This window comes from Nilaparvata lugens, chromosome 5 (assembly GCF_014356525.2).
Source record: "Nilaparvata lugens isolate BPH chromosome 5, ASM1435652v1, whole genome shotgun sequence".
In the NCBI taxonomy this organism is placed as follows: domain Eukaryota; kingdom Metazoa; phylum Arthropoda; class Insecta; order Hemiptera; family Delphacidae; genus Nilaparvata; species Nilaparvata lugens.
The window spans coordinates 74,639,278-74,652,128 of record NC_052508.1 but is presented as its reverse complement, the minus strand read 5'-3'; the positions used below and the strand labels follow the sequence as shown (position 1 = coordinate 74,652,128).

The following is a 12,851-nucleotide window of genomic DNA, read 5'->3' as shown; positions in this document are numbered from 1 at the left end:
ATAATTATTTCGTCGTCGTTGGTGATGAAGTGAGTGAGCAAGCGAGTTCATGTGTGTAGGACTGTGTCAAAATTATGACTCAGCTGTTGAACTTTTGTAATCATTCATCAGGTTGCCTTTCAAAAAAGCTTATTTTAAATCCTGATTAATTCCAGTAGACCATCTTTTTGAAATGGTCTTCTCTGATTTGGTTCAAGTGAAGTTAATCAGGATTAAAATTTAACCGGCTTTTCTGCAACTGGGCCTTTGTGAGGGAAATTTTTGCATTCCTCGGGAATTAAACTCAAGTTACTGTGATTAGATAGAAAGATTCTGTATGATGTTATAATAATTTCGTCTTTCGTAATAATTTTTTATGCTTTTTTACTCCAGAGTGAAGCTCGGACCCCGATATTTATTATGTGATGTTCATATATTTCAATTCCACCAATGTGTGGACATTCTAATAATATAGTGTTTCGTCATGGAAATCAACATCTAAAATAATACATTTTTTAGCTTCACTGTACTGGTTTACCATATCAATCCATTAAACTAATTTCGAGTAATTTATGATTACAAGAATATTCTATGAATTAATTGTTTTTAATATATATTATAATTTTAGTATGTTCAATGAGTTTTATACAGGTTAATCTGGGAAAGTTATGTCATCTCAAAACGTCACTTCTAGTTATGAGCTTTTCATGACACCACTGCCAATGATTTCAAAAGTACTGAACTCTATAGCCTACTGAATCTTGCAACTAAACTATCTACTTGCACTTCTTAACCTTCCACAGTCGCGCTGTAGTAAAAAGTACAACACTGTCAGTTTTTTTTTTTTGCTGCACAAGACTATTGAATGGGGTGGTGTCAGTGAATGATCGCCTATGCATTCCAAAACTTTCCCCCATCACTCCACTGAGTTGCAATATCGGGGGCGCAAACAGTCGAGACCGACGACATTCGAGGCCTACGACCGTAGAGGCACTGTTTTACAGTCCTCTACGGTCGTAGGCCTCGACTGTCGGGAGTGTACGAAAATTAGAGTGGCCTCAACTGTCGCCTAACGCAGGCGACATTTGGAGGCCACTTTTTCAGGAGTCCCTTCCGTCGCAGGTCTCGACTGTCGGGCTGTACAAAAATTAGAGTGCCTCAACTGTCGCTAACGCAGGCGACATTTGAGCGGCACTTTTTCAGAGTCCTCTACCGTCGCTGCCTCGAATGTCGCCGGTCTCTACCGTCGCTGGTCTCGACTGTCGCAGGACTCTTCTGTCGTTTGCCTCGTTTGACATCGACCCGCAATATCAACCGAGAAATGGTTGAGTCTGTAGGTGCCATTTAGTCGCGACAGTGCATAAGATAGGGAAAGACTGTATACGGGTACTGTAAACGAGCCAATAACACAGAATTGATGGCTTTGCTTGATTGTACCTTATTGGGCTATGAAATGGTAATCATCCATAGGCGTAAATTAATCCAAGAAGATGGAAAAAGTAATTATACAATTAATTAATACATTTTGACATAAAACAGAGTACATAACACTTGGAAAATTGGATGTTGTAAAAAATACAACACGCGACTGCTTGTTTGATTGAGCAGGGCGCGACTACCGGAAGGTTAAAATGTATGAAATCAGGGCTACCTATATTTATTTAAAAAATATAATTATAGTACCCTTTGAAAGATTAAGTGCCGGTTGCACAACATCTGGTTAAATTTTAACAGTGATTAATTCCATGAGAACCAATGAGAAAAGCCGTCTCTTCAAAAACGCCGTCTCTGATTGGTTCTCGTGAAATTAATCACGGTTATAATTTAACCGCTGTTGTGCAACCGGGCCTAAGAATAGAAATTATTATAACAACTGGTGTTCTGAAGATGGTATGGACATTGAAACTAGTTGTTATAATTTATTTGTATTCTTAATTTATTTTATTATTTTCAAAGAAAGGGTAGCCTACTATCATTCTATTTTATAAGTGAAGAAGCACTTTAAATCTACAGTATTATAAATGAAAAATTCAATAAGCGTCTACAGAAATACCTGATTCCATTCTGGCGTCTAACTCAACATACTTCAAGCAAAAATATCTTGTCCTTTTTAAGCAGCTTGTAAATGATAACAGAGCAAAGGTTAGCGGCATAATAAACTAGGAATGCATGAAGTTAATACACTATTTCTATAGAATTTATAGCAGATATTTGATTTTAGCACTCGGAAACAGCATAATAAGACCCGGTTGCACAAAAGCCGGTTGAATTTTAACCGTGATTAACTTGACGAGAACCAATCAGAGAATGCGTTTTTGATAAAACGGCTTCTCTGATTGGTTCTCGCGGAATTAATCACGGTTAAAATTTAACCGGCTTTTGTGCAACCGGGCCTAAAACTAGGCTTCAACTAATTAAAATAACTTTCAACTATCTACAACTCTAGGATTAAATATTATTATATTATTTGGGAGAGGAATAGCACAAGGTTACCTTATTTTTTCTCTCCCTATCATTTTCATGATGTACTTATTGTATGAATCAATCAAAGTATAAAGATATAACGGTCTACAGATAGAAATAGATTGGAAGTTGCATCTGTTCAAATGCTAATTAATGAATAATTATTATTAAACAAAAATCCCAATTAAATGATGTAAATCACCCCGAAGACTTCAGCTATTGTAAATATTGACAACAGGGTAAACAGCTAGATGGAAATCCGATGAACGATACTATACAAAAATAATTTGTCACCCGGATTTTCGTTTAGTAATGATATATCGGTATTGTGACTATAGTGAATTAAGATATTAATGAAAATAAATTTATAGAAATTTTATTACAGAAATTAAGTTTATACAAATGATGTTGTTTTTTTTTATGGGTAGTCCAAAAATATACATTTGATCGAGTTGAATGTTGAATAAGACTGGATAATATGAAAATAGTATAATGTGAAGATAATACTGGTTGCGGCAGGAAGGGTGGATGTTTTTAGAACAGATAGTATTTGATTTGGGTAGTCGGATTGGGCCAGCTGAAGTGAACATGTGTTCGGTAGATCATACCATTTTTTCTAGTCATTGTTTAATCGGCATCATGGATTCGTGGAATGTGCAACATCGTGTGTTTACTTACGACAGTTTTGTGCGTAATAATGAGAGTATCATTACAGTTCAGCGCGAGTTTCGTCGTCATTTCAATCTTGCGAGAAATGAAAATGTACCCACTCGTAACACCATTTTACGTTGGGTAAAATCATTTCGTTCAGTAGGAACAGTAATGAATAAACGACCACCTGGGGCTCATCGCACTGTACGCACTCCACAAAATGTGGAAAGAGTTTGGCAAGCCATACTCCGTAGTCCTAATCGATCTGCTAGGAGACATTCTTCTGAACTGAACATCAGTGATCGGTCAGTAAGGCGTATTTTACATAAAGATCTAGGATTTCATCCCTACAAAATGGCCATGGTTCAACAATTGAATCCTGGCGATTATGTAAAGCGGCTGAATTTTGCTCGAGAAATGGAGGCCATATTTGACCAAAATGAAAACATCATTTTGTTTACGACAGATGAAGCACATTTTCATTTGAATGGTACCGTTAATCAGCAGAACTATCGTTATTGGTCAGATGAAAATCCAAAATTAATGCATGAGAGACCATTACACAGTCCCAAGGTGACAGTTTGGTGTGCTGTGAGCAGTATATTTGTTATTGGTCCATACTTTTTTGAAGACGACAACGGGACCACTGTAACTGTAACCTCAGAACGTTATAGACAGATGTTCACTGAATTCTTCCTTCCTGAATTAAGAAGGAAACGTATTCCTATCCGGCAAGTATGGTTTCAGCAGGACGGGGCGACAGCTCACACAGCAAGAGATTCAATGGAAGCAATTCGGGCTGTTTTCGTGGTCGCATCATTTCTCGGTTTGGTGACATTGATTGGCCTCCTCGGTCTCCAGACCTGTCCATGTGCGACTACTTCTTGTGGGGTTCCTAAAGTCACGTGTTTACCAGCATAAACCACGTACACTTCAAGAACTAAAGGGAGCAATTCGCGAGGAAGTCGAACAAATTGGCAGGGCAATGTTAGAAAGAGTACAATCCAACTTCCGAGAGCGGCTTGTAAAGTGCATTGCTGAAAACGGCCGTCACCTGTCAGATATTGTTTTCAAACATTAATTTTCTAAAATTGTAAAATAATGTGAATATTGTTCTGTAAATCAATGTTTTTTTTTATGCATAGGTAACGACATATTACTTTTTTGAAAACCGTTCATCCTTTCTGCCGCACCTTGTATTAGTAAATAATTCGCCGTACTAAAACAAAGTTGAAACTTATTTGGAGAATTACATTGGGCTGGTGCATAATTTACTATTATCTCCATATTTTAAAAATATTTCTTTAATAATGTGAATATATTCTATTTTAGTGATAATAACGTTAAATTTTTCTTGGTTTTGAAGCATCTTAATTTATAAATCTACTTTGTGAAAATAATTAAGGACTGAACATTTTGTAAAGTGAACAACTACAAGACTTAAGCTGCGTTTACACCAAAGTTATTAACTTAATCCTTAATAGATTCTATTAGATTGAACATAACTTATCATACACATGATGAATATATGTGTTTGTCAAGTTCCTTTCAATCTAATAGAATCTATACGGTAAGGATTAAGTTATCAACATTTTGTTAATAACTCTGGTGTAAACGCATCTTTAACATATATCGGACTATGTGTAACCTAATCTAAACTTGAGAGAAGAATAGCACAAGGTTACCTCCACCTATTATTTTTCTCCACCTATCATTTTTGATGATGTACTTATTGTATGAATCAATAAAGAATCAATCAAAGTTTAAAGATATATTTGTATTGTGACTATAGTGAATTGAGAGATGTGAAAATAGTATATAGTATGAATAGAGAATATGAAAATAGTATTTAATGTGAAGATAATATAAGTAAATAATTCACCGTACTAAGAAAAAAATCTGGTGTGGCGCACTCACACAACTTTCCTTGCCGTTATGAAAATTGATCACCTGACGCTAGTGTTCCCGCGCATCTCAAGTCTACTATTCAAAGATTTGAGCCAGCTGGTGACAGGGCAATTATAACGCTGGAGACACACATGAGGTCTGCTATCTCTTCATAGTGAATGATTTAATAGAATCAACATTAATTTGCAATTGAATAATCACATTTTCTCGAATTTAAAGCTTATTTTCAAATTTAGGTGAAAATGTTACTGAACATTAATTGTAGTGATTTTCATGCTCAATCTACTCCACTTGATTTTTTTTGTTTCAATTGTATCTGAAGCCTGATAATTGGGAATCTATCTGCATTGATGGGGCGGAGCTCCTGAAATTTTTACAGATATGGGACTTGTGGCAGTTGATAGAGCTTATCAATGACTATTTTAGGTATAAATTTGAACAAAATCGTTGGAGCCGTTTTTTGAAAATCGCGAAAAAACCTGTTTTTGACATTTCCGTCATTTTAGCCGCCATCTTGAATTGCATTTGATCGAAATTGTTCGTCTCGGATCCTTATAGTGAAAGGACCTTAAGTTCCAAATTTCAAGTTTTTTGGGAGATGAGATATCATGTACACAGACGCACATACACTCATACACACACACACACACACACACACACACATACAGACCAATACCCAAAAACCAGTTTTTTGGACTCAGGTGACCTTGAAACGTATAGAAATTTAGAAATTGGGGTACCTTAATTTTTTTCGGAAAGCAATACTTTCCTTACCTATGGTAATAGGGCAAGGAAAGTAAAATTGATACTTCAAATCAAATCTTTATTTGTCCCAAAAACATAATTACAATGACAAAAATGGTTATACATGAAAAAAGTAAAGTACAATATAAAATGAAAAAGAAAAATGCCATTAATAGGGTTATACATGGCTATATTATAAACGGGAAGTCCCTGCAAGGTTCGAGGAACCTGAGCGCAGAGGGCGAGTGTTCAATGCTTAACAGTACAAGAAAAAAAATAATGGGATATTATTAAGAAATAGGGAAATGAAAAAGTGATTGAGGAAGGAAGAGAAAGAGCAGAGTGAAGGCATAGGGGAAAGTAAATAATAGTTGAAGATTACATAAAAAACATGAAAGCTATGAGGAAATTACATTGCCAAAATTACATTGTTCGAGATTATCCATGTATGAATTTCAATTAGCAGTTTTCTATTTAATTTACTAGTGATAAAATGGTTAGGAATAACATTGATGATCTTTGATACCTGATATAAAAATTGTTTTCTACAAATTGATAAAATAGTATCTGTAATTTGAAAAGAAGTAATGTCTACTTATTTAAAGAAGTACAGTGAGCTTCCACATTAATTAAAATTGAAGTTTGGTTGGATTTATTGGAGAAAATATTGAAAAATTTAAAAATTGATTTTTATGTTGGATTGTTAGTAAGTTAGGAGCGATCTAAAAAAAGCGATCTTATCATCATTTCTGCTACATTTTGTTGTCAAGATATAAAAAAAATGCTGATAATAAATTAGCACTAATGTATGACTTCTTGTAAACATTGCGCCATTCTAAAATGTAACCGTATAATGAGTTGAAGATAAGTGATACGGAAATGGCACTACACAGAAAATTCACTTGAACTATCATTTTAGATTATTGCACAATCGATTACTAAATGAATCATATTTGCCCAAAGAATAATATTAGTTTTAACTCCGAAACTGATTGAGATGATTTGGCAAGTTTAAAAACTGCTGAGTTAAGACTTCTATTTATTCTTTATTGATTCACTAGCCGTCAGGCTCGCTTCGCTCGCCATATCCGTCTAGCCAGGGGGCTCCGCCCCCTGGACCCCCGATTGGATCGTCCAAGGATGAGATTAGCAGGCTCGCTTCGCTCGCCTGCATTTTTCATTTGAGCATTTTTATCATATGCTAGGACAATCCAGTCGGGGTTCCAGACTAAACGGCTGGCTAAACGGTATGGCGGGCGAAACGAGCCTGACGGCTAGTAATATAATATTCCCAGGATTGAAGTAGCAGTGCCCAATCAATTTTTCCGCGATAAATGCATTTAAATCTTCAACTTGGTGGCAACCTAACAAAGTCAACTCAACTTAATGCCAACCTGACAAAATTATTAATTTAGTTGCCAGTTAACAACTGTTTCGAAGAGGTACTCTATCTAGATTATAGTTCTATAGTACATATGATATGGAAATTTCAATTTTATATGCTCCAAACCCAAACATAGAAGAAAAGTTCGAATTATTATCACTAAAATGGAAAATATTAATATATTTATAAATACATATGAAATTAAAATGTATTAAGATACAAATAAAATAAATCAATTATTTAACGCAGCAATAACAGAGAGTATAAAATGTAATAGAATTTATTGGTTGTCTCCCAGGTTGCATAAGACATGAACCTGATAGATCAAAATTTAAGGAATTGCTGAGAGCATATTGATGGATTTAGCATGCTACAGTATAAACGAGTTTACTGTAAAAAATGAATTTTATACAGTCGCTAATTTCTCTTTAGCTTTAAGTTAGTTTTTAGTTTTTGACTTTTTCATGTACATTTTCATGTATGTTTTGGAAAGAAATAAATGATTGATTGATTGATTGATTGATTAATACATTCTACATTTTCTAAACAGTATCTTCATGAAACAAGCTTCAAACTGCTATAATGAGGTCCACGTTGTAATGACAGTGTTTAATCAGCAATTGTATTGCTATCCTTGTCTATCATTCAACAAAGCGGTTAGCGCTATCTCTTTCTCGCTTTGCTCTGTTGCCTGATTGTTTTTTAACAATGTAGAATGGTAATTAAATAAAAAATATTTAATCTAATCATGAAAATTCATTATGAAATTATTGAAAAATATAATTTCTTGCTTGATAAAATATATTGATTATTTTAAACGAGAATGAACAGTTAATATTACATTAATAAACCGGTATCAGTCACCCTCCATAGAAGGCATTGGCAAGATGAAGTGTTTAATCTTGATTATGGAAATTCATTATGAAATCATCGAAAAATATTATTTCTTGCTTGATAGAATATAATTGATTATTTTAAACTAGAATGAACAGTTAATATTACATCAATAACCTGTATCTGCTACCAACTATAGAAGGCATTGACAAGACGGAGGATCGGCAAAGTTGTTCTCCCATCTTTCTCCACTGCCATTATAACGTGGACCTCACTCTAAAGCTGCGTTTACACCAAAGTTATTAACAAAATGTTAATAACTTAATCCTTATAGATTCTATTAGATTGAACATCCATCACTTATCATACACATGATGAACATATGTGTTTGTAAAGTTCCGTTCAATCTAATAGAATCTATAAGGATTAAGTTATTAACATTTTGTTAGTAACGTTGGTGTAAACGCAGCTTTAGTTACCATTGATCAAAAATCTGGTGTGGTACACTCACGCAACTTTCCTTGCTCATATTTGAAACTACGATCAGACTTTTGTATATGTGTATATATAATTGTTTTCAGAGTACTTTTTCCTTTGTGTAAATTGTGAAATTCGATGACTTTTTTTAGTTGTCATTTTTAAAGTCGTCAAACAGCTGTTCTACAGATGAAATATTTCGACTATGTGCTCTTTTTTAACTGCGCTACCTACCTACCTCATGCAAGAGAAGGAGTTACAAAGTCCATTTCTCAAGATGGGGTGGACCTCCCACTAGTTTCCCAGAAAGGAGACTCATGCCAGTTAATAGAGCTGATGAATACTATACAGAGTATGAATTTGAAAAAAATCGGTCAAGTTATTTTGAGAAAATCGTGAAAAACATGGTTTTTATAGTAATTATCCGCCATTTTTCTCAAGTATATTACGGAGCTCCTGCAATTTTCTCAGAATGAGACTCATGTCAGTTGATAGGGCTAATAAATAGCTATGCATGGTATGAATTTAAAGAAAATCGTTAGAGCCGTTTTCGAGAAAACCGTGAATAACATGGTTTTTTAGTGATTATCCGCCATTTTCACAAGAATATTACGCAGCTCCTGCATTTTCCCAGAAATGAGACTCATGTCAGTTGATAGGGCTTATAAATAGCTATCCATGGTATAATTTGAAGAAAATCGTTAGAGCCGTTTTCGAGAAAACCGTGAATAACATGGTTTTTTAGTGATTATCCGCCATTTTTCTCAAGTATATTACGCAGCTCCTGCAATTTTCTCAGAAATGAGACTCATGTCAATTGATAGATTTCATGTCAATTTGAAGAAAATCGTTAGAGCCGTTTTCGAGAAAACCGTGAATAACATGGTGTTTTTTTAGTGATTATCCGCCATTTTTCCGCCTTTTGAATTCAATTTTATTGAATTTCTTATTGTCAGATCCTCATGGTATAAGGACCTTTAGTTTAAAAATTTAAGTCAATCGGTTGATTAGGAATGGAGTTATCGTGTTCACAGACATACACACATACACACACACACAACACAGACCAACACCCAAAATCATGTTTTTGGACTCAGGGGACCTTGAAACGTATAGAAAACTTGAAATTAGGGTAAATTAATTTTTTTTGGAAAGCAATACTTTCCTTACCTATGGTAATAGGGCAAGGAAAGTAAAAAGCTATTGAATCAATCACTTTTCCACGTAGGAAATGAAATACAAAGGAAAGGATCGACGAAGATATAGAAGTACTAGCAAGTACTAGTGTTGGAGTAATTTGCAATAATTAAGTACTAGAGAGCCGGCAATTACTCTTCAAGGCTATTAAAAGGAAACCGCAATGGGCATCAATCTTTTATTGATAAAGCTTCAAACTTAGAGTGTTGGGAGACTTCGGATTATTACTTGAACAATTGAATTACACGAAGGTTTTTAGGAAGATTATCCGTTTCAAGACGTTGTAATGATGTCTATAGTGAGGTCCACGTTATAATGGCAGTGGAGAAAGATAGAAGATAAACGTTGCCAATCCTCTGTCTTGTCAATGCCTTCTATAGACGGTAGCTGATACAGGTTTATTGATGTAATATTAATGGTTCTTTCTCGTTTAAAATAATCAATTATATTTTATTAAGCAAGAAGTTATATTTTTCAATAATTTCATAATGAATTTTCATGATTAAGATTGAATATTTTTGTATTTAATTATTTATTCTACATTGTTAAAAGACGATCTGGCAACAGCGCAAAGCGAGGAAGAGATAGCGCTATCCGCTTTGTTGAATGATAGACAAAGATAGCAATACAATTGCTGATTAAACACTGCCATTACAACGTGGACCTCATTATAGCAGTTTGAAGCTTGTTTCATGAAGATACTGTTAAGAAAATGTAGAATGTATTACATTTTATACTTTCTGTTATTGCTGCGTTAAATAATTGATTTATTTTATTTGTATCTTGATACATTTTAATTAAATTCAATCAACTATTAGTTTTCAGCAAGATGTAGTTTCATTCCTACCAGTGCAGAAAACTGATTTTAAAAATTTTGAAATGTAAGCTTTTAAAATCTGATCAATTAGTGGCATGGTGGCATTTAAAAGACTCTACAATAGAAAAGTTTTGTTTATGGAGAATGGAAACTGATTTTTTTTTCAATTTTGAAATGTAAGCTTTTGAAATCTGATCAGTTAGTGGCATTTAGAACGACTCTAAAATAGAAAATTTTTGTTTAGAGGATAGAAACTGATTTTTTCCAAATTTTGCATGAATACTGAGCACACTTTTACTTTAAACTATTTCACTTCATTTTTCACCAAGACCAGCGGAGCCGGATAAATTGTGTTAAAATAGGTACTTACTAACTTTCTTTTTCTACAAATTTTCTCCACTGATTTTTAAACATTTTCACTCAAATAATCACAGCAAAAACAAATAGTTGTAGTGAAAATTAAACTCAAACATTTTCACTTTCAAATTGAGAGTCAACTATCAATTTCTCAGTCATCTAATGAAATAGAAGAGTGTGTGTCGACATAAGCCCGTGATATACTATAATTTTTACACTACTATAAATTATCTCAAATTTATCATTTAGACTTGAACCAGTGGAAAAGTATACACAAAGTGACAACGAATGCCCATTCTGAAATTGTGAACTGGAGCAAAGTCATTGTAACGCTACTATTTAGTTTTGCTTTTTTAAATAGTGAGAAGTTTAATATTTAGAACATTTGACGAGTAGAGAAAAATTTAAGATGTTCTGAACTAATAACGTATCGGATGTTTGAATGGTAGTAAATATGAATACATTATAATAATTTAGTATGGATTACTACATTCAGATTCAATAGAGATTGATAAAAAATGATATAATCAAACGGTTATTTGAATATAAATTGAAGATGGATTTTCTTCAAATGTACTGTAATTAATTTGAAAAAAATCCTATACTATTAAACAAGCAATTTCTGTTATATGTTTAGATGTTTGGATGTTTTTATGTTTGTATTTCACCGGATCTCGAAAACGGCTCTAACGATTCTCACCAAATTCAGAACATCGTAGGTTTATTGATTGATTGATTGATTGATATAATAAGTATACATCATATAAATGATAGGGAGAGGAAAAATAAGGTAACCTTGTGCTATTCCTCTCCCCAATTTAGATATGGTTACACATAGTCCGAAATAGGTTAAGTCTTGTAGCTCTTCACTTCGCAAAATTTTCAGACCACTAATATGTTCACAAAGTAAATTTTCAATTTAGATGCTTCAAAACAAAAACAGAACAGTTATTTCACATTATTATCACTTGAATAGAGAAGATTCGTATATTAAAGAAATAATTTTGGAAAAGAACCGAAAACACAAACTTAATTCTAAAAGCACAGCTGTATAAATGATGATATTTTATAATACAGTATTAATAGTCAAATTGAAATATAGAAATAAATAGAAATTCGATTGCACTAGGTCTCATCCCTGGAAAACTCACTGAAGGACATTAAAAGGGTAATTATTATTCATCCTTGGAAAAACAGCTGATAATAATTATTTCGTCGTCTGTTGATGATTGAAGTGAGTTGGCGAGTTCATGTGTGTGGGACTGTGTCAAAATTATGACTCAGCTGTTGAACTTTTGTAATCATTCAATCAGGTACTTGGTGCCGTTTGCAAAAAAATCCTGGTTATTTCAAACTGATTAATTCCAGTAGATCCATCTTTTTGAAATGGTCTTCTCTGATTTGGTTCACGTGAAATTAATCAGGATTAAAATTTAACCGGCTTTTGTGCAACGGGCCTTTGTGAGGGAAATTTTTGCATTCCTCTGGGAATCAATCTCAATTACTGTGAATGTAACAAACTATGAATGTTATTAAAATTTCTTCTTTCATAATAAATTTTTTATGCTTTTGTACTCCAGTGCGAAGCACGGTCCCCGATATTAATATAGTAATACAGTACTATAGAGAGGCTCAAGTTATGATGGCAGTGGAGAAAGATAGGAGAACATCGTTGCCGATTCTCTGCCTTGCCACTGCAATCTATAGAGAGTAGCTGTTACCGGTACCTAACTGTTCATTGTTGTTTAAAATCAACCATTATATTTTTCAGTTAATAAATAATACATATTTATGATCGAGATTTAATATTCTGGCAATTTATTACATTTTTAAATTGTTGGAAACCTTTTTTTCAAGATTTCGTCTTGGAGACTCCAGGAGGGAGTATAAGACAAGTCATTCTTATGAATACTCAATTGCATACAGTACAGAACAGTCAAAGTGTATAAATCACCAATGCATACGGAATAGTCAAGTGAACATATAAGTCGATAATACAGCCCTACTCTAGTTACTCGTCATATTTCAATTCTTTGAAGC

The 12,851-nt window shown here is 33.7% G+C and overlaps 1 long non-coding RNA gene across 1 annotated transcript; it reads left to right on the top strand.

The window, feature by feature from the left end:
- The first annotated feature begins 11,107 nt into the window (after nucleotides 1-11,107).
- Nucleotides 11,108-12,603, top strand: LOC120351523. The gene is made up of 2 exons (XR_005571445.1): nucleotides 11,108-11,256; nucleotides 12,392-12,603. It is a non-coding gene; the product is annotated as an uncharacterized LOC120351523 (long non-coding RNA).
- Nucleotides 12,604-12,851: the final 248 nt, after the last annotated feature.